The sequence below is a fragment of the Sapajus apella genome, unplaced genomic scaffold (genome assembly GCF_009761245.1).
Source record: "Sapajus apella isolate SASKATOON/1434 unplaced genomic scaffold, GSC_monkey_1.0 scaffold91, whole genome shotgun sequence".
NCBI lineage: Eukaryota > Metazoa > Chordata > Mammalia > Primates > Cebidae > Sapajus > Sapajus apella.
The window spans coordinates 3,654,471-3,675,566 of NW_022437031.1; the positions used below are offsets into that span (position 1 = coordinate 3,654,471).

Below are 21,096 nucleotides of genomic sequence, written 5' to 3' on the forward strand. Positions count from 1 at the left end.
CCTCCACTACCAAACACACACCCCCATTGGGGAAACTGAAGGTCTAGTTTGTGGAAGAAGTTTCTGATCTTACCTGGAGCTGAGTCGATAGAGAGCCAAGGAAAATACAGGGGTAGAAGAAGCAGCCATAAAGGCCGCGGGAGCTTGCTGGGTCCCCAAGCAGTCCATTCCTGCCTGGAATCACAGGGAACCTTCAGAAGGGTGGCCAGAGGCATGGGGGAAAACACCATGGGGAAAAAGAAGTCTCCAGTTGAGCTTTGTAACAACTTGAACCAGGAGAGAAGCATCTTGGTCAGAACTCGGGGTACGGCACTAATCTTGTGTGAGGGCTCCACAGGCAGGGGAAGAACCAAAGCCCTTTTCTTTCATAGCTGGGAGGTGGGTAGCATGGGGCAGGTTCTTAAGCCCTGCTCACCCACTGCCTAGAAACAGATATGGGACTGTTAGGAGGGCACAGTGGGAGTCAGACTGGCCATTGAGATTGTGTGGGAGCTGGGTGAGGCCTGTGACTGCCAGCTGTGCCCCACTTCCCTGACAACCTGCATGACTCAGCAGAAGCAGCTATAATCCTCCTAGGTACACACTCCATGGATCTGGGAACCTCACCCACACCCCCACAGCAGCTGCAGCAAGACCCACTCAAGGAAAGTGTAAGCTCAGACACACCTAGCCCCGCCCCCACCTGATTGTCCTTCCCTACTCACCATGGCAGCTGAAGACAAAGGGCATATATACTTGGGAGTTCTAGGGCCCCATGTACCACTGGTTCCTCTCCACACTACCACAGCTTATGCTCTCTGAAAAGCACCATCTCCTAGCAGAAGGCCAACCACCACAAAACTAGAAAATGAAACCACTAAAACTAAGAACTGTTACAGAGGCCATTTCACTCCCTGCCACCTCCAACAGAACAGGTGCTGGTATCTACAGCTGAGAGACCCATAGACAGTTCACACCACAGGACTTTGGGCAGACAAACCCCAGTACCAGCCAACAGCCAGGGAGAGGGAGAGGAGAGGAAGAAAGGGGAGAGGAAGGGAGAGGAAGGGAGAGGAGGGGAGGGGAGGGGAGGGAAGGGGAGGGGAGAGGAGGGAAGAGGAAGGGAGCCTGCAAAGGAAAACCTATCGGATTAACTGCAGATTTCTCAGCAGAAACCCTACAAGCTAGAAGGAATTGGGGGTCCTATTTTCAGCCTCCCAAAAATATAACAATTATCAGTCAGGAATTTTGTATCCAGTGAAAGTAAGCATCATATATAAAAGAAAGATACAGCCTTTTTCAGACAAACAGATGCTGAGAGAATTCACCACTACCAAGCCACCACTACAAGAACTGCTAAAAGGAGCTCTAAATCTTGAAACAAATCCCGGAAACACATAAAAACAGAACCTCTTTAAAGCATAAATCAATCACACAGGACCTATAAAACAAAAATACGTTTTAAAAAGCAAAAACAAACAAACAAAAAACCCAATGTACATAGGCAACAAATAGCACAATGAATGCAATGGAAACACATTTCAATACTAACATTGAATGTAAATGGCCTCAATGCCCCACTTAAGAAATACAGAACTGCAGAAAGGATAAGAACTCACCAACAACTATCTGCTGCCTTCAGGAGAGTCACCTAACACATAAGGACTCACATAACCTTAAAGAAAAGGGATGGAAAAAAGCATTTCATTCAAATGGACACCAAAAGTGAGCAGAGGTAGCTATTCTTATATCAGACAAAACAAACTTTAAAGCAACAGCAGTTAAAAGAGACAAAGAGGGACATTATATGATACAAGGCCTTGTCCAACAGGAAAATATCACAATCCTAAACATATATGCAAATAACACAGAAGCTCCCAAATTTAGAAAGCAATTACTAATACACCTAAGAAGTGAGACAGACAGCAATGCAGTAATAGTTGGGGACAGAACTCGAAGGTAATTTAGGACCTATGCGTCTGGCACATTTTTCAAGGCAGTATTGAGCTTTAGAGAATGGAGATCCTCCCAGCCTTCACTGAAATTTTTTCTTCAGTGATATTTTAGGATGGGCAAAGATGCATTTTATGAACGTCAACCAAAGTGCACTTGAAATAATGGTTTGACAGAGTAACTGTCCAAGCCTGAGGAGATAAGGGTTAAGTCAAAGGTGGTTACAATAGGAACAGAGAGAAAGTGATAGTAGGAGACATAAACATTACAAAGTGAGGACCAACAGAATGACAAGAGTCAGAGAAGATTCTGAGAGCTCCTGCCTGGGAACCCACAAGAATCTAAGTGCCATAAGAAGCATGAAAGGAGTGCTGCTTGGTAGGAGAAAAGATAATGCACTGTTTTTCAATTATTTTTAGTATATGTGCTGCCGAAGCGAGCACTTCAATTATTTTAAATATAGAGAAGTTGAAGGGGAGAGAGAAACATTTCAATGGTCATGCCCAGCAAGCATATAAAATATATAGAATATAGGTTGAAGTTGGAGATGTGTCAATGCATTAAAAGACCAGAATAACAGTTCTTGCTCATGGCTGCACATCAGAATCATCTGGAGCACTGAAAAAAAAAAAAATCCTATGCTCTAGATTAATTAAATAAAAACCTCTGCGGGTTGATAACCTCTGGCCTAAGTAAATCATGGCAGAAGTTAAATCATGGTTAAAGAAGAATGGCTGGGTGCAGTGGCTCCTGCCTGTAATTCACTTGAGGTCAGAAGTTCAAGACAAAGCTGGCCAACATGGCAAAACATTGTCTCTACTAAAAATGCAAAAATTAGTCAGGTGTGGTGATGCACACCTGTAGTACCAGCTACTCGGGAGACTGAGGCAGGAGAATTGCTTGAACCCAGGTGGCAGAGGTTGCAGTGAGCCGAGATAGTGCCACTGCACTCCAGTCTGGGTGACAAAGCCATACTCTGTCTCAAAAAAATAAAAAATAAATAAAAGAATAATGCCAAAAACAAAACATTGAGGGTCACTCATACTTGAAGCTGGAAGAGCAGGAGTAGATGATAGCAACCAAGAAGGGGAAGCCAGAGAAGAAAAAATACAGAGAACCTTGATAGGGTAGTATAGCACAAAGCTTTAAGAAGTAAAGGATGGCCAATGTGTCAGCTTTTAATACTGGGAGGTGGAGGAGGACAGGACTGAAGATGTGTGTTATTTTGATTTTATTTCATGAGCAGGTGATGAAAGTAAATTGTTGTTTTGTTTTTAAGTACACTAAAATCTGCACCTGGAATAGACATAATTCAGAGAACACACGTGGTTACTTCAGTTTTTAATGCGCTACTTTCAACATTTCCAAAGTGGCTGAAGAATTTTAACTGTTAGTGATAGTAACAACTGGCCCCGTAATGTCAGGAATGGTATAGCAACAGAGGAGAATGAACATATACAAAATTAAAGAAGTCTCATCTATTCTCCTTTGTCTTTTATCCTAGCGCACACAGCAAGAGGTCATGCTCCAGCTGGGGTAGAAAAAGAAAAAAAAAATCTTTACTAAAAGCCATTGTCATTGTACAGACAGAATTAATGACCAATTGAACTGGGCTGCTTCCACTTGGCCAAAAGTAAATGCTAACCATATGCGTCAAATTGTTTTGCCTTCAAAACATGTGCATACATGCACATACACAACAAACAAAGCACAAACCTCAAAAGACAAATATAACTTAGAAGACTGTAAATTAAAAATATAAATATTTGGATAGTGTTTGGCAACTGCTGAAAATAATCGTTAAAGGAAAGGGGAAAAGGAACTGTGTAGCCAAGAATACAAAGACATTATTAAAGAAACAGGATGAAATTAAGGACACCAAATTCTGGGCTCATTTAGAGGGAAAATGTTCTACTGACTTCTGAAATACTCTTCCCAAGTGGGAGCAAAAGCACAGAAACTACCCTGGATTACGTTCAAGGGAAAAATGAGATAATGTATGTGAGAGTGCTCTGGAAACTCCAGATTGTGCTACACATGTGAGGAGTTGCTATGATTGTTGTCACTACCGCAACCAGAGCTGAGGAACAAAGGGCATGGGAGACAAGCCTCAAGCTAGACCAGCACTCAGCTAAACTCCGCTTTGCTCTGCTGTTACCCTAGCCAAAGTGAATCTCTGGTCATGTACCAATCACCACACGATGCCATAAAATTATGGTATCATAAAAAATTAGTTGCTTGACCAGCAGTACTGGAAGGGAAGATAAGGTGACTTTCCAAGAAAGCTTTTGGCTGAGTTGTCCCAGTTGGGAATTGAATTCATGGTATGATTTATTTGCAGGGTTGGGACTGGATAAAACTCAGTCAAGTACTCCAATTTCTGATTTCTATTAAGTTTGTTGGTCTTGCCCCACACTCCCTCCATCCTGTCCCATTTACCAAGCAATCTTGAATAGCTGTATCTGAAGATGTCAATAAGAATAGTTTATTTTTTTCCCATAGCAATCAAGTACTCCATCCTATCCTTACAGGCCAGGGAATAAAATATCCAGGATAAGAGATACAAATCTGTGGGCATTTACAAACACAACCCAGGGCCGCAACCTTACCAAAGGACCGACAGAATAGAACGAGACCCATAGAATGAGGCCTGTGTGTACAAAATAGAATACTGCCACCAAAATATTTCTTTATTTTTTCTTTAGATGCCCAAGAAAACAGAGAAAGTTATAGGATTTTGTCAGGTTGTAGAGGGAAGGTGAGATTGATACCAAGAAGCCTACAATCTCATATGTAAATGCACATCCTTTGAGACCATTTTTAGACTCTGACAATCTTAGAGTCAAAGGGAGGTTTAGAATTAATCTTAGCCCCAGTGGCCTGTTGCCCAGTAAAGAAATATCATCCAGCTCTACTTGAAGTCCTTTAGTAATAGGCACCTCAGTACTCTTAAGACATCACATTCCATTGTGGGTTTTTTTTTTTTTTCCTCCTCTTTGGCAACCAATTAAAACTTCAAACTGTCAGATAATTGAAAACATATAGTCATGGAATGCTGAAAGTATTCAAGACAACTTCACCCCATTTCCTGGTGAACCAAGATGAGGAAACTGATGCTCAGAAAAGGGACAGAATTTTCCCAAAGTCACACAGTTGGTTGGTGGTAGACCTAAAAGTAGAATTCAAGTCTGCATATTCAGGGCCCAGTGGCTTCTCTACTTCCCATATACAAAGAGAGGAGTTGGCCCAGCTTTAAGACCAATTACTCAGTGACTATACTACCAACGCTTCAGCTTCTTTTTCCTAACTCCCACAGCTCGATAATGGCTCATTTTACCCTCAACAGAAAAAATTCCAAAGGGTGGGCTGGTTCATGGAGAGATGGATTGTAGAAGGGAAGTATGCTGCCTACTCTCTTTGGCTTATCCACAATGGTGACTAACAACCTCCTGGAAGTAGGACATCTTACTGTTTGATTCCACCATATATTACATGGAAATTCCTTTATCCTTGAGAATAGAGTGATGTCTTTTGGTGATGTTTGGAGGGCATAATAACTGTTGTCACCCCAAGATAGGGAGAATTAATTTCTGATCACTCAGAAACCACTTGATGAGTACCTTCTATGCTAGGCATTCTGTTAGAACTTAGTGGCAAGAGAGAAAACCAGAGGTAAATAAAGCATATATTCTCCATATTTAGGAGATTGTAGTCTGGTGGGGAACATAAAAAATATATACCATTAACTCTGATCCAAGACAGACTATAGCCATCCTCATGTCTATGTACACAAAATAATATTAATTGTATTTTACATACTGATGGTGAAACTGACCCATATCCTTCCTGTTAAGTTCCCATGAAGATAATACATGGGTGGACCTAGTTTCCAAAAAGAAAGCAGTGAAAAAGCAGCTTCTGCTTCAATATGAAGCTTCAGCACTGAGGAGTGGCTCCAAAAGATGATTCATTCTCTGCAGGAGGCATTCAAGTGGAGCAGGTCAAGAAGACATCTAAAGAAAGGAATTCAGCCAGGCGCGGTGGCTCAGCACTTTGGGAGGCCGAGGAGGGTGTATCACGAGATCAGTAGATCGAGGCCAACCTGGCCAACCTGGTGAAACCCTGTCTCTACTAAAATAGAAAAAATTAGCCAGGTGTGGTAGCACGCACCTACTCAGCTACTCGGGAGGCTGAGACACACTTGAACCTGGGAGACGGAGGTTGCACAGTGAGCCAAGATCGCACCACTGCACTCTAGCCTGGTGACAGAGCAAGGCTCCATCTCAAAAGAAAAGAATTCTCTCAAAGAAGGGAATAACTGCTTTAAGGTAATTGGAGAATCCATCTTTCTTTTGTCTCATTCTTTAGTGCCAGAGTTGGCCTAATTGCCCAGCTATCTATCACCTTAAACCCTAACAGCAGTGGAAATTGAAAAAACATACTGAACTTGGAGTAAGAAAAATGTGGCTTCCAGTTCTGGCACAGATACTTACTAACTAAATGATCTGTTTGGCCACCTGTATAATATATATAAGCAAATCTGCACTTCCCTCAGTTGAAGATAAAGAATCACTGGGATCATAGATTTGAAAGTATTTGGCACATAGTGGAAAAAACGATTTATATTCTTTAATTTTTCTTTTTGAGATAGGGTCTCACTTTTTTGCCCAGGTTGGGATATAGTGGCATGATCATAGTTCACTGCAACCTCAAACTCCTGGGCTCAGGAGATTCTAGTGCCTCAACCTCCCAAGTAGCTTGGACTATAAGTGCCCAGTATCCAGTGCCCTGCTAATCAAAAAAAAAAAAAAAAAAATTACATAGACAGGGTCTCGCTATGTTGCCCAGGCTGGTCTTGTACTCCTGGACTCAAGCCTTCCTCTAACCTCAGGCTCCTAAAGTGCTAGGATTACAGGAATGAGCCACTATGCCTGATCAGAAAAAATAGTTTAAAAGATAATAAATTACAAAGAAATTTGTCACATTTACCCATTCTGTTCCTTTTGCAGAAGTCCTCATTACTATGAAGACATACTCATACCCCAATTTATAGACTTCAAAACCAGAGCCATATTTGACTTGGCACCATGCCAGATAAGAAATGGTACAATTAGCTGAGCTGTTTGACCTGGGCACAGAAGATACAGGGGGATCTGATCTCTGATCTTCAGATCTCTGAAAAACTGTCATGGAAGAAAAAGAACAGACTGCTCTAGGTGGCCTCAAGGGGAATGACTAGGATATCCAGGTACAAGCTTTAGGAAAACAAAGTTAAGCTAAGAAAAGGAAGCACTTTGAGCAGTCCAAGGCTTTCCCTGAAGTGAATGGGCTTTCTCAGGAAGAAGTAAGGAACTCCCTCTAGAAGTGTTCAAGCAGAGATTGGCAGGGATGTTTTAATGTGGAGTCCATTAGGGTAAAAGAAAATTACAAACCATGAAATTCTATTTGTCAGGCACTGTGCGCTAAACCCTTGGCAGGAAATATCTGTTTTAATCCTCTCATAACACCATGATGTGAGTACTATTATCCCTTTTTTTTAGGGTAGAAGGCTGAGGCTCAAAGAATTTCACTACTTCTAATTTGGCTTACTACTGGCATGGTGGGTGGTAGGAGCAATTATTTGTTGCACCTGTTTGGCATTCAATGCAGTAGTACCTTAGACTGTGTGTAAAACACACAAACACACCACACATACTTCTAAATGCTTTGTGGAAATACCTATCCTAGTTGGGAATGTCAGGTACATAATATGTTTAGGATCACAAACAGCAGACAAATAGCAGACCCAGGACTTGAATACAGCTGTGTCTAGCTCAGAAAGTGCATATCCTTTCTATTGCATTTTCCACAGAAGTGACATGGGAATGTACAACCTTTTACCTTCTAAGCCAACTCGAAAAGATTCTGATTGTCTCTTTCTTCCTTTTTCAATCCCATATAATTTATCAACTACAAAGTTCCATAGATTCAACTTTTGTGATGGCTTGTTAAATTCATTACCTCCTTTCTATTCCCATAGCCACCGCCTCAGTCCCAGGGCCTTGTTCCCTCACTGCCTCTAGTTTATCCACCTCTTGTGTTTTCCTATTCCATTCCAGCTGACTAACCTTTTTTTTTTTAACCAGATTACTGTTCCTAAAGCAGAGGATCTTTTTTTTTTTTTTTTTAAGCTAAGAAACTTTCAATGGCTTTCTTTTGTCTGCCAAATCAAATCAAAACCCTAGCATCCACTGTCTTTTGCAGTTTACCACCCATCTGCCTTGGCAACTTTAACTTACATTTTCCTGCTAATTCTAAAATCCAGGTCAGCTGGTGTTCTTTTCATATGCCCTGAGCTTCCCTGCCTTAAAGCAGTTGTTCCTGTTATTTTCTCTGCTTAAACTGTCTTCTCTATCTCCACCTGTTGAAATTTTATCTGTGTGCCACAGTCTATCTTAAATAATAATAGTTAATATTTATTGAGTGTTTATTTTGGGCCAGCCACCATGCTAAGTGTGTGAAAGTATTTTATATGGATTATATCATCTAATACTCACAACAACCCTATGAGGTAGATGCTATTATTATCCACTTTAGCCTGGAGTTAACAGAAACTCAGAAAGGAAGAAGTAATTTTATTTGTCCAAGGTCACACAACTTAATAAATGGTGAGTATGAGATGTGAACTCAAATAGTCTAACTCTGGAGCCCTGAAAGGCATTGCAATTTTTAAAAACAATCAAAAAATATTTTTCTGATTTCATATGGTTCAACTTGATATGATCTTTACTTGGCAGCCTCTGAGCATTTTGATTTAACTTTTAAAACCTCTCTCCTGTTATATTTATATTTATCTGTGTTTTTTATATCCATGATGACACTGTCAGGCCCCAGTGGGTACAGCCTAAGTCTCAGACAAACATCTCACTGTCTCACACATGGTGGCACAGACTAGGTGCTCAGTGAGTCTGCTGAGTTGAAGGTATGCTGTGGTGAAGGAAGGAACAGAGGAGTTATCTAGGGGAGATGGTGCAAACTTTCCTGCCCCAGCTACCCAGCATGACATTGGCGAACTCTGCCAACACCTGTCTAAGTCAGACCCTGAAGTCTCTGTTTTCCTAGCCTGATCTCTGGCGGGTCCCTTCTTGTCCCCCAGTTCTTGCAGCTTGCTGGGTCTTGGCCAGTGTTTGGGGTGAGGCAGGATCAAAATAACACTGCCCGGGACTCAGCTCCCAGGAATGAGAGATCAAGTAAACCAAGCTCGGCGGGTGAGGGGGTGGATTGAAAGCCCCCAAACAGAGCCAGCTTGCTCTTTACACAAGCCCTGACTTGCCCTCGAGCCACGTGGGCGGGCCAGCAGTTCTGCTTTCCTCAGGATGCTCCACAAGTCTGATCGACTGCCACCCCACCCCCCGCCTCCACTAACTCCCAGCCTCCTTCTCTTCTTTACGAACGCTAGATGCTCAAGGTTGCTGGACACGTCCAGGCATGTTCCCAATGCAGGTCCAATAAGAGCCTACAGGGCAATGCAGGTCCAGTAAGAGCCTACAGGAACTGGCTCGCCAAGACCCTAGGGATATCAGCCCAAATCCCCTGGCACCTCAGAAAGCGCTCTCCGCATACAAATGGATGGACTGACAGCCACGAGGCGCCCTCCCAATTGTTTTTGCGGCACCCTAGCAGGATCATCCTGACACGATTCTGTACTTCCGCACCTAGATGCCGCATGTCCCAGCCGCCTTGCCACAACAGTGTTCCCACACTTACCCTGTAACGGACGAGTAGATGGCTCTTGCTTGCAAAATGGGATTCCGGGACAAACCCACCTCAGCGGAGAGCAAACAACCCACCCAGCTTCCGCCCCTCGGCCCCCGCCCCTCGACCCCGCCCCTCGGCCCCGCCCCTCGGCCCCCAGCCTGCCGAAACACTCACAGCGGAGGAAATTCCTTGTAATCAAAGTTCCGCTTGACTCATTTCGCATCCACGTGTAGCTTCAACAGCCCAAATCCTTCTTTCAGGGTAAGCTTATCTCTTCCTCCCCAGTGAAGTTCCTAGAGCAGCTATTGGACTACTTGAGTGTCTAGGCGTGGCTACGAAAAGAAACCCTGCCCTTCAGAGACACAATGTGAGGCTGAAGAACAGTGACCAAGCGACTGGTATGACAGGAGCTGCAAAGCTCTTGGGACTGAAGCGAGGCCAGAAAGTAAAGGGCCACGGAGTTGGGCCTAGAGAAAGCGTCAGGTTGTCTCTTTCACAGCTGAGTGCACCTCAGCTCATCCAAGTTTGTTCACGAGTTAGCAGGCTTGGAGCTTGACAGGGAAAATTATTGTTGGAAAAGCCAAGATTTTCAGACACATAGAGAAGCCACTTTCCAGCTCTGGCTCTGCCTCAAAAAAATACTCCTCCGTTCAGAAGCGTAGGTAGTATTGTGACAGGAGGAAGAGAGCAAAAATGAAGCAGGGAAAAGACTACTAAAAATAAAGGAAAACTGTTTTTGGCACTTAGCTCTGATCACCCACCTTCTCTGGGCCCTGATTGTCTGTACAAGGAGGGGGTTGAACTACATAGTCTCTAAGGGCACTTCAAGCAATGACACTTTGGGATTTTATTATCTATGATCTCAGAGGCAGCAGTGGATAAATCCTGAAACGTTACTGGTCCCTGACCTTGAAGAGCTTGCAGAAGAGTTGGGAAGATAAACTTGACTGGACAGAGTCAGAAGGCCAAACTATGAGGTACAGACTACAAGGGTTGGGGGGCAGGTAGAAAGAAGTAGTAAAAAAGAGTTTGCCAGGGAAAGCAAAGGCTTTTCAATCGATTTGGAGGTTTTAAAAGAGGTCAAAGAAGAAATAGCATTATGGGTAGAGGAAAAGAAAAGCTTGAGCCAAGGTATGGGGGAGAGGACTGAGAAATGTGCCGTTATCAGCCTCTGAGGGGCTCCTCCTGTACTGCTCAGAGGCTATATGCCGGCTCAGGATAGGGTCTCAGCATAGCACCTGAAAAGCTTTTGGTGGCAAAGGGCTGAACAGGCCCTAAGCTGAAGTAGAAAAAGTCCTAAATGAACGTTGTATCTGTCCCCTTGCTAGAGTTGAGACCAGAATTAGCTACTGTGGGCTCAGGCCTAGGAGGACGGAAAACTGCCAGAATTGGAATCCTAGGTCTGCCTCCTACTAGCTTTATGACCTAAGGCAAGTCACTTAACCACTCTGTGGCTCAGGATTCTCTTCTGTAAAATGAGGAAAATAACAATCCTTTACTCATAGGATTGTTTTGGGAATTATATGAGTTAATATACAAAATAATGTTCATATGCATAAAGAGCTTAGAATGATTTCTGGGACATAGTGGTATAGAAGTGTTTATTAAATATAAATAAATAAATACATGAATGCACTTTAGGGCCCTCTGAAATTATCTGTGAGATTAAAATGAAAATAGCTACCCTGGATACCTCTTAATTCTGTCCTGTACTTTCCTAGAAAACAGGACCTCTGCTTTTTCTCCATCCTTCCCTACCCAGAAAGGCTGAGTTACAGTTTTGAAACTTTTATGTAGTAGAAAGAACCCTAGCTTGAATGTAGATGTCTTCACAAAACTAAATATAACATCATGTAAATCTTTTCCTCTCTCTTAGCCTTTCTTTCTGCATCTGTACCCTGAAGAGACTGTTGCACTGCATGACCTTGAAACCCTAGATCAATGCTTCTCACATATTAATGCACACACAAACCACCTAAGGATCTTGTTAAAACACAGATTCTGAGTTAGCAGTTCTGGTGTGGGGCTAAGACTCTTATTTTCTAACTGCTTCCAGGTGATATTGATAATGCTGGGCCACAGACCATAGTTTCAGTAGCAAAGGTCAAGAAAGTGTACAAGAAGAACATTTACTGAACATCTGTATGTCATGCATATGTGTCTCTTTACATACCTTATAGCCATCCTATGAGGTTGAGATTACTATACTCATTTTGTAGATGAAGCGGCTCCTTGTACCCTGTGATTCTGCCTGGAAGTACAGGAGGAAACTTGAGATAGAGGTGCCAGGGAAATGTCAGAGTCCACAAGCTGTTGCTTGTGGAAACTGATTATAAGCAGCAAATGTGAAGCTACTGTCCTCTACCATAACTTGTCCAATAATACCGTAACAGTTAGCTGGCCCTCACTAAGCACTTGCCAGGCACTGTTCCATTTTTTTTCTTGAATTAATTCATTTTATCTTCACAATTTATAAGGCCACAATCAGAATGATCCTCACCTCTCTTTTGCTAACACCTTACATTCAACCCATCAGCACATCCTGTCAGCCCTGCCTCCTGCCTCAGAGATAAACTCTGAATTTCAACAACTTCTTAGCACCTTCACTGGAACCACTCTGGTGCAAGCCACAATTACCTTTCACCTGAATTATTGCCATATCCTCCAGCTCTCCTTGGTATATTGTCCTTACCCCACTCCAGTCAGTTCTCAGCAGTGCAGCCAGAGTGATCGTTTTAAAAGTACATCAGTCTAAGTCTGTCCAAGCAATTCTGCTGGTTAACTTCTTATTCAATGGAAAAGCCAAAATCCTTAACTACAGTATGTAATGGTCTACAACCCATCCCACTCTGTCCCACCCCAACTAACCTGCTCCTCTATCTCTGATCTCATCTCTTACCACTCCCCTTGACCACCATAATCAACCCCACTGGCTGCCTTGATATTTATTCCGACACTCAAAGCATGCTGCAGACTCTGGTCTTTGTATTTGCTGTTCCTTCAGCCTAGTCAACTCTTACCCTAGATATCAGCATGGCTCCTTTTCTCACTTCCTCCATATCTCTGCTTAAATGTCACCTTATCAAAGAGGACGTTTTTGAATACCCTATCTAGTACAAGCTAATAGAATTGACTAGGCCTTTTGAAATCCACTGGGTAGGTGAGCTTTTTCTCAGCACTAACCCCAGGACCTGAGGTGCAGTGTGGTGGTGGGTAGGGTTAAGGCTCTCTGCTCTCTATGGGTGAGCCACTTTAGCTCCGTGTGCTTGTGCAGCAGAACTAAGTTTGGATCAGCTCATTTCTTGAGGGCTTTCCACATACCCTCCTTTTATGATAGGCAGGAGTCACTTCATGAATCCAAACTGAGTCCTATCGGTAAAGAGTTTCTCTGCCTATACTATAGTGCTGGAACCAGCCTAACCTGACAGCAGGATAGGCAGGACCAGCCTCCACTCTGCTTATCTCTGGGGCCAGACAGATTCTAGGGCTCAATGAGATTCAGAACTCACTGATGCCACCCCTCAGCTCTCTTTCAGAGGTTACTTAGGGTCAGTCAGGGGAATACTGGCCTTATCTGTGTCTCAGAGAATCCTGAGTAACCTCTAATTCTAGTGTCCAACAAAGGCAGGACAGCATTTCATGAAGGAGCTTCATGGTTATCCGGGCAGAATGGGGCCCTTGTAGCTCTTCTCAAGACTGGGAACAGGGAGTGGAAAAAGAGGTTGAAAGACTAAGGGGATGCTGAGGCCTGTGGGGCAACTCCTATAAACTCAAACATTGCTAGGGATGTCCCTGAATACAATATCAGCTTCTTGTTCTCGTTAGTCAGCCTGTGAGATGTGTGTAGATAACCCTGGCCATACATATCTGATGCAATGGTGTATACAAGCTTAGTTCTTCTGAATTAGAAAGCTGGCGTATAAGAGTTACTTCCAAATGTGGGAATTTTCAAACTTCAGTTGGATTCTAGCACAGTCCAATAGTGTTATCTCTAATTCTAAATCATCTTCTATTCCACTTGCCCAAGATGGCTTTTAAAACTCACTGTTCTTACACAGCTCCCAAACTCCTAGCAGATGACTTCACCTCCAGGTTCACTGAGAATGTAAAAGGGCACCAAGCTTGAGCTCTAAAAACTTCTGACCTCTCCACATTCAAGTTCACCCTGTTTCTTACCTCAGAGATTCCTCCTGTCTCCATCCGTGTTTACTCCTTCTGTCTATTCCATTTTGCTTTACTTGTATCTTCATAGTCTTTCTTCCTCTGGCTTCTTCTCCTACATTGTCTTTCCATTCTGAACTAGGATTCATTGCTTTCATATCCTCACGTCCACCTCTTCATTTCCAAACTCACGATAGTCTGCTCTTCTCAAGGTCACCCATGAATTCTTTACTATCCAACCCATGAATTCTTCTGTTTTCTTATTTGAATTATCTATAACATCCAACATTGTTTGGATTCTTTTCTTTCTGATTCTCTTGCCTTGACTTTCATGGAAACCATGTCTTCTGGTTTCACTTATTTCTCTACAGCATTTTCTGGATTCTCATTCTCCACTTGCCCCTCAAGTGCAGGGGTTTTACAGAGTTCCCCCAACCCTTCATTGGCCCTCTGGCCTGATTCCAACTTTTCTCACTGGAGTGTGAACCTATGTGGCAGAGACTTTGTATACCATTTCACTAATTTTCACATGAAAAACAGTACCTAGAGTGTTTTAAGTGCTCAATACATTTTTACATATGTTATATATCAATACATCTGTTGAATAAATGAATGGGTGGGCCCAAGGAGGAAAGTTCTCACATTTGAATTTATCCTTCTATAATGAGCTCCCAGGCCTCAGGTGTGCCATGATAAATATAACATGGCTGCAAAAGAATTGAAGCCCACATCCAAAATAATAATAATAGCCAATACTTGTTCAGTGCTTGATGAACTCTATATGTCAGGCCCTATGCCAAATGTTCTATACGCAATAGCTCATTTAATCATCACAATAATCCTGTGAGGCACAAACCATGACATCACTCCTATTTTATTTGTATTTATTTATTTTTTCCTATTTTATAGATAACAAAATTGAGACACATAAGTGATAGGTAACTTATCTATGCCATCTATCAGTTCCACAACCAATAAGTGGCAACTGACCCAGGATTCTCAAGAATAGCTGATGACTAAAATATTCACTGCCACACTAAAATGTACAATCCTTTCTTTCCCTTCCAATCAGAGACTCTTCTCATCCTCTCTGGAGAGCTATTCTAAACCTCTACCTTTAGAAGTAGAGGTTAAATTCCTATTTTGGCACCTAATTCTTAGCCCAGAAATATTGACTCTTTCTTCATCAAGAAAACAGATTCTATTAGGCATTTAGTTCCTACACCGTCTTCCCTAATACCTATAAGGTTCTTTCTGTCTTCACTCATCCTGGGTTTTCCTCTTGAAGAAGAGGAGAGAATGCCTCCCATGATCTCTATGAATCTTTCTCCATCAATTACCCCTACTCTCTCTGGCATCAATATTTACTTGACTTCTTGTGCCCACCCCTTTTACCCATAAAAATATTTGAATTCCTCCCACTACAAAATATAATCAACCCTTCTACCACATTTCTTCTTTCTCAAATAACAGCCTTGTCTCATTTTCTTTCTTAGCCAAATTTTTGGCTAGAGTTGTCTCTATCGCTGTTTCCATGTCTTCACTTTCCATTAATTTCCCAACCTACTATAATATGGCTTCTAGCCCCATATGTTCTCCCTGAAGCCTGAGAGGAACACTTCACTGCCAAATTTTAAGAAACATTTTTGCTCATCTTCTTACTTGATTCACCCACAGCTTTTTCCAGTGTTGGCCACTCTTTTCTTTGGAAAATACTCTTTCTAATGTTGAAAAAAAAATCTGCCCCCGTTTTCCTTCTATTTTTCTTTTTATTTATTTTTTTATTTATTACTTTTTCCACAAGTTATTGGGGTACAGGTGGTATTTGGTTACATGAGTAACTTCCTTATCATTACTTCCTGTTATTGTTTGTTCTCACCTTACTCAAACAACTTCAAATGTAATTTTGACTCAGCCAAGTAGCCAAACCTCTGTGCCTACTCTATAATTTCGTGGGCCTGTGCTCAGAAGCTCAACACACACTGACTAGAAGGCTCTGCAATACTGAATCTTCTAGACATGTATTTGTTAATAATATTACTTTAAAGTAATGTGGGGCATAACCCTTTAAAGTCCTGTACACACGTACCTTATTCAATCTATAATCACAGGAAAGTGGAATTACTATTATTATAAAAATATACTAATTGGAAAAGGCAGAATTGCTATCATTGAATGTGGACTATATGCTGGCACTATACTAGGCAATGCGGTAAGTTATTTTACTAACCCTTCCAGAGCAGTTCGATAATTAGTTCCATTTTTAAAATGAAACAAACAAAGATATAAAACATTAAGTGGGAGTGACAGCAGCAAGATCGTTGGATAAAACTTTTCAGCACTCATCCTCTTGTGGAAACATCAATTTGAAAAACAATGTGTAGCCTGGGCAACAGAGCGAGACTCATGTCAAGAAAGAAAGAAAGAAAGGAAGAAAGGAGGGAAGGAAGGAAGGAAGGAAGGAGAAAGAGAGAAAGGAAAGAGAAAGAAAGAAAGAGAAAGGAAAGAGAAAGAAAAGAAACGAAAAAGAAAAAAGAAAGAAAGAAGGAAATAAATTAGCCTATTGTGGTGATATGAGCCGGTAGTCTCAGCTGCTTGAGAGGCTGAGGTGGGAGGTTTGCTTGAGCCCAGGAATTTGAAGCTGCAATGAGCTAGGGTGATGCCACTGCATTCCAACCTGGGTGACCAGAGGAAGACTCTGTCTTAAAAACCAAAACAAACAAGCAACAACAACAACAATAACAAAAAAGAAAACTATGAACAAAAATATGTTTACAAGAGTGAGGGAATCCAGGTGAGAGATTATAGTACCTGGACATAGCACAGAAATTAGAAAAGACACATCAAAGAGGGAAAGAAAGAAAGTTTTACGTTATCCATATTACCCCTCCCCCAAGTCTCGGCAAAAACCATGACATCACTTCTATTTTATAGATGAGAAAATTGAGGCACATAAATGATAGGTAACTTATCTATGCTAGCATATCTACCCTAGTTATCATGCCTACTACAGCTGTAGGCCTGGTAAGTAAGGTAGATATGAATACATAGGACTACCCTATGTATTCAGGTTTCAGGCCCATCCCAGACTCTGGAGAAGCCCCACCATCAGACTAGAACCCACAGCATTAGACTCCATGCTGGCATCCACAGACCCAGCCTCCAGGCTGGCTAGAGTGTCAGAACAAATCTCAAAGACCCCAGCTCCAGTTTGGCTTACATGGCACCAGGCACCAGGCCAGCTTGCACAGAATAAGGCTCTATACCAGTCCTCATGGCCTCAGACTCCAGTGGACTCAAAGACCAGACCTGCTTCTGTAGGCCCCAGCGTCATGTTAGCCCATGGCCATACGCTCCAGAACCACCTCCCACTGCCCCAGGATCCAGGCTTGGACCACAGACTCAGTCTTCAGGCCAGGACACATACTAGGCCTGCTCCTACAGATACAGTATCCAGGCCAGCCCCTATAGACCTAGCCTGCAGGCCACCACTTTTAGACTTACAATCTAGTACACCACCTGCAGACCCAGGATCCAGGCGTGGTGCAATGAACCCAGGCTCCAGGCCTTTTACTGTGGATAAATAATGTCAGGAAAACAATACCTGAACAAAATGAAACATTTCACAAAGAGATAGAAAGCATACTCAAGCCTGTAATCCCAGCACTTTGGGAGGCCGAGGCGGGTGGATCACGAGGTCAAGAGATCGAGACCATCCTGGTCAACATGGTGAAACCCTGTCTCTACTAAAAATACAAAAAATTAGCTGGGCATGGTGGTGCGTGCCTGTAATCCCAGCTACTCAGGAGGCTGAGGCAGGAGAATTGCCTGAACCCAGGAGGCGGAGGTTGCGGTGAGCCGAGATCGCGCCATTGCACTCTAGCCTGGGTAACAAGAGTGAAACTCCGTCTCAAAAAAAAAAAAAAAAAAAAGAAAAAAAGAAAGCATAAAAGGGAACCAAATAGAAATTCTGGAGCACAATGACTGAACTAAAAATTTCTAGAGAAAGCTGGAAATAACAGGCTCAGTAAAGCAGAAAAATAAAGCAGTGACCACAAGAGAGATTATTTGAAATTGCCCACTCAAAGCAATAAAAACAAAAAGAAAAGAAAAAGGTGATGAAAGTATGTGGGAGTTATGGGTTACCATCAAGGAAACCAGAATACAGTCAGCCCTCCAAATGTGTAGGTTCAGTATCCAGATAATCAACTAACCACAGATCAAAAATATTTTTTAAAACCCAATAACAATAAAAAATACAAATTTTAAAACATAGTATAACAACTATTTACATAGAATTTATATAGCATTACATTTTATATGCACATCTACAGATGATTTAAAGTATGTGACAAAATATGTGAAGGTTATATGCAAATAGTACCCCATTTTATATAAGATGTATATTCTAACAGTAACTACATAAAAAAACCTATGTTAGATACACAGGTGTTAAAGAGAAAAGAATGAAAATATTCTGGTAAAAGTCATCAAATCACAAAGGAAGACAGCAAGAGAGGAAAAAAATGAACAAAGGAACTACAAAAGAGGCAGAAAACACAATAGCTACTAGTAGTAAGTTCTATCAAAAATTACATAAAATGAAAATAGATCCAATTTTCCAATAAAAAGGGATAAAGTTACTAAATAGTAAAACAGGATCCAACTTATGTTTTCTACAAGAGACTCACTTCAGCTTGAAGGATGCAGATAGACTGAAAGTGAAGGTATGGAAAAAGATACTTCATACAATGGGTAATTTAAAAAAAAAGCAGGATGTGTCTAGGAATATCAAACAAGATATAGATTTTAAGTCAAAATTGTGACAAAAGACAAAAAAACTATATAACGATAAAGGGGTCAATTCATTAAGAAGGCATAGCAATTGTAAATACATATGCAACCAGTATGAGAGCAATTAAATATATAAAACAAATGTTAACAGAGCTGAAAGAAGACACAGACAGAAATGCAAAGTAGTAGGGAACTTCAAAACCACATGTTCAACAGTGGATAGATCATCTGGACAGAAAATCAATAAGAAAACTGGATTTGAACAACTGGTCCAACACACATGTACAGAACATTCCATCCAACGGTAGCAGAATACATTCTTTTCAGCACACACAGAACATTCTCCAGAATAGACCATATGTCTGGCCACAAAACAATTCTTAAAACATTTAGAAGATAAGAACATTAAGGAGATAAAATCACATCAACTATCTTTTCTGACCAAATATAATTAGACTAAAAATCAACAAGAGAAAAATGAGAAAATTCACTAATAGATTGAAGTTAAACAACTCACTTCTGAACAACCTGTGGTCCAAAAAAAGGACATTTTAAAAAGTATTGAGAAAAATGAAAATGGAAACAAAGCATAACAAAACATTTATGCAGCAGAAAAGTAATTTTAAGAGAGATATTTATAGCAATGTAAGCCAACAATAGGAAATAAGAAAGATCTTAAATAATCAACCTAACCTGAGACTTCAAGAAACTAGAGAAAGAAGAAAAAATGAAGCTCAGCTTCAGCAGAATAAAGAAAAAAGCACAGAACACAGTAGAAATAAATAAAATAGATACTAGGAAAAGCAATAGAAAAGATAAATGTAACTAAGAGTCACTTTTTTGAAATGATAAACTAAATTGACGAACCTTTAACTAGATTGAGATAAGAAAAGACAAACAAGTAAAATTTTAAATGAAAAGCATGACATTAAAATCAACACCATGGAAATAAAAATGATCATAAAATATTACTGTGAACAATTATATGCCAACAAACTGGATAAACTTTAAAAATGGTTAAATTCCTACAAATATACAGCCTATGAAGACTAAATCATTGAGAAATACAAAATATAAACAAATCAAAAATGTATAAAAATATTGAATTGGTAATCCAAAACCTCCCAAAAAAGAAAAGCTCAGAACTTGATGGCTTCACTGGTAAATTCCAGCAAACATTTAAAGAAGAATTAAGGTCAATCCTTCTCAAATTCCTCCAAAAAATGAAATAGGAGGGAAGACTAGCAAACTCATTTTATAAGGTCAGCATTACCCTCATATCAACACTAGACAAACACTCAGATTTATAAACCAGCTACTATTATAGCTAAAGAGAGAGAACCATAATGCAATAAAAGCTGAGACTTCAATACACCACTTTCAGCACTGGACAGTTCTTCCAGACAGAATATCAACAAAGAAACATCAGACTTAATCTGCACTATAGACCAAATGGACCTAAGAGTTATTTACAGATCATTTTATCAAACAGCTGAAGAATAGATTTTTTTTCCTTAGCACTTGGATCATTCTCAAATATACACTATCTGTTAGGTCACAAAATAAGTCTTAAAACCATACAAAAATATTGAAAACATATTAAGCATCTTCTCTGACCACACTGGAAAAAAGCTAGAATCTGTAACAATATAGATTTTGGAAATGATATAAATAAATGAGAATTAAAAACAATCTTCTGAATGACAAATGTGCCAATGAAGAAATAAAGAAGAAAACTGAAAAATTTCTTTAAAAAAAGATAATGAAAATACAACATACCTATGGAATACAATAAACTGAGTAATAAGATGAAAGTTTATAACTATAAGTGCATACACTAAAAAGAATAACTTCAAATAAATAAACATAAAAATGCGTCTTTAAAAATAAAATAATAAAAGCACATCAAGTCAAAAATTATTAGAAGAAAATAAGTACTAAAAATCAGAGCATAAATAAATGAAATAAGACTGAAGAAGACAATAAAAATGATCAATGAAACAAGAAGTTGTTTTTTGAAACGTTAAACAAAATTGACAAACTTTAGCCAGACTAAATAAAAAAAAAAAGAGAGAGAGAGAATTTCCAGCTAAATAAAATTAAAGATGAAAAAAGAGACATTACAACTGGCACCACAGAAATTCAAAGGATTATTAGTGGCTTTTATGAACAACTATATGCCAATAAATTAGAAAATCCAGGCAAATTCCTAGACACATGCCACATATCAAGATTGAACCATGAAGATATCCAAAACTTGGACAGACCAATAACAAGTAACAAGATTGAAGCTGTAATAAAATGTCTTCTAGAAAGGAAATAATACCAAACTTAGTGAACTTATTTTGAAAACTGGAAGAAGTAAGAATGCTTCCAAACTTGTCCTATGATGCCAGTGTTACCCTGATCCCAAAAGCAGACAAAGACATATCAAAAAAAGAAACTACAGGCCATTATCACTCATGCATATTG

General features: G+C 40.5%; 1 protein-coding gene across 4 annotated transcripts in view; it reads right to left on the minus strand.

The window, feature by feature from the left end:
* The window catches only part of EDA2R (ectodysplasin A2 receptor), a 46,604-nt gene extending 36,665 nt beyond the window's left edge, over positions 1–9,939 (minus strand). For 2 of the 4 annotated variants that reach the window (XM_032255822.1, XM_032255819.1), the window contains exon 1: positions 9,844–9,938. The gene's annotated coding sequence lies outside the window, so the exon portion shown is untranslated. Of the gene's footprint in view, positions 1–9,678; positions 9,776–9,843 lie in introns of those variants that run through there. The other 2 variants (XM_032255820.1, XM_032255821.1) reach the window with 2 other exon arrangements.
* Between the last annotated feature and the right edge of the window lie 11,157 nt (positions 9,940–21,096).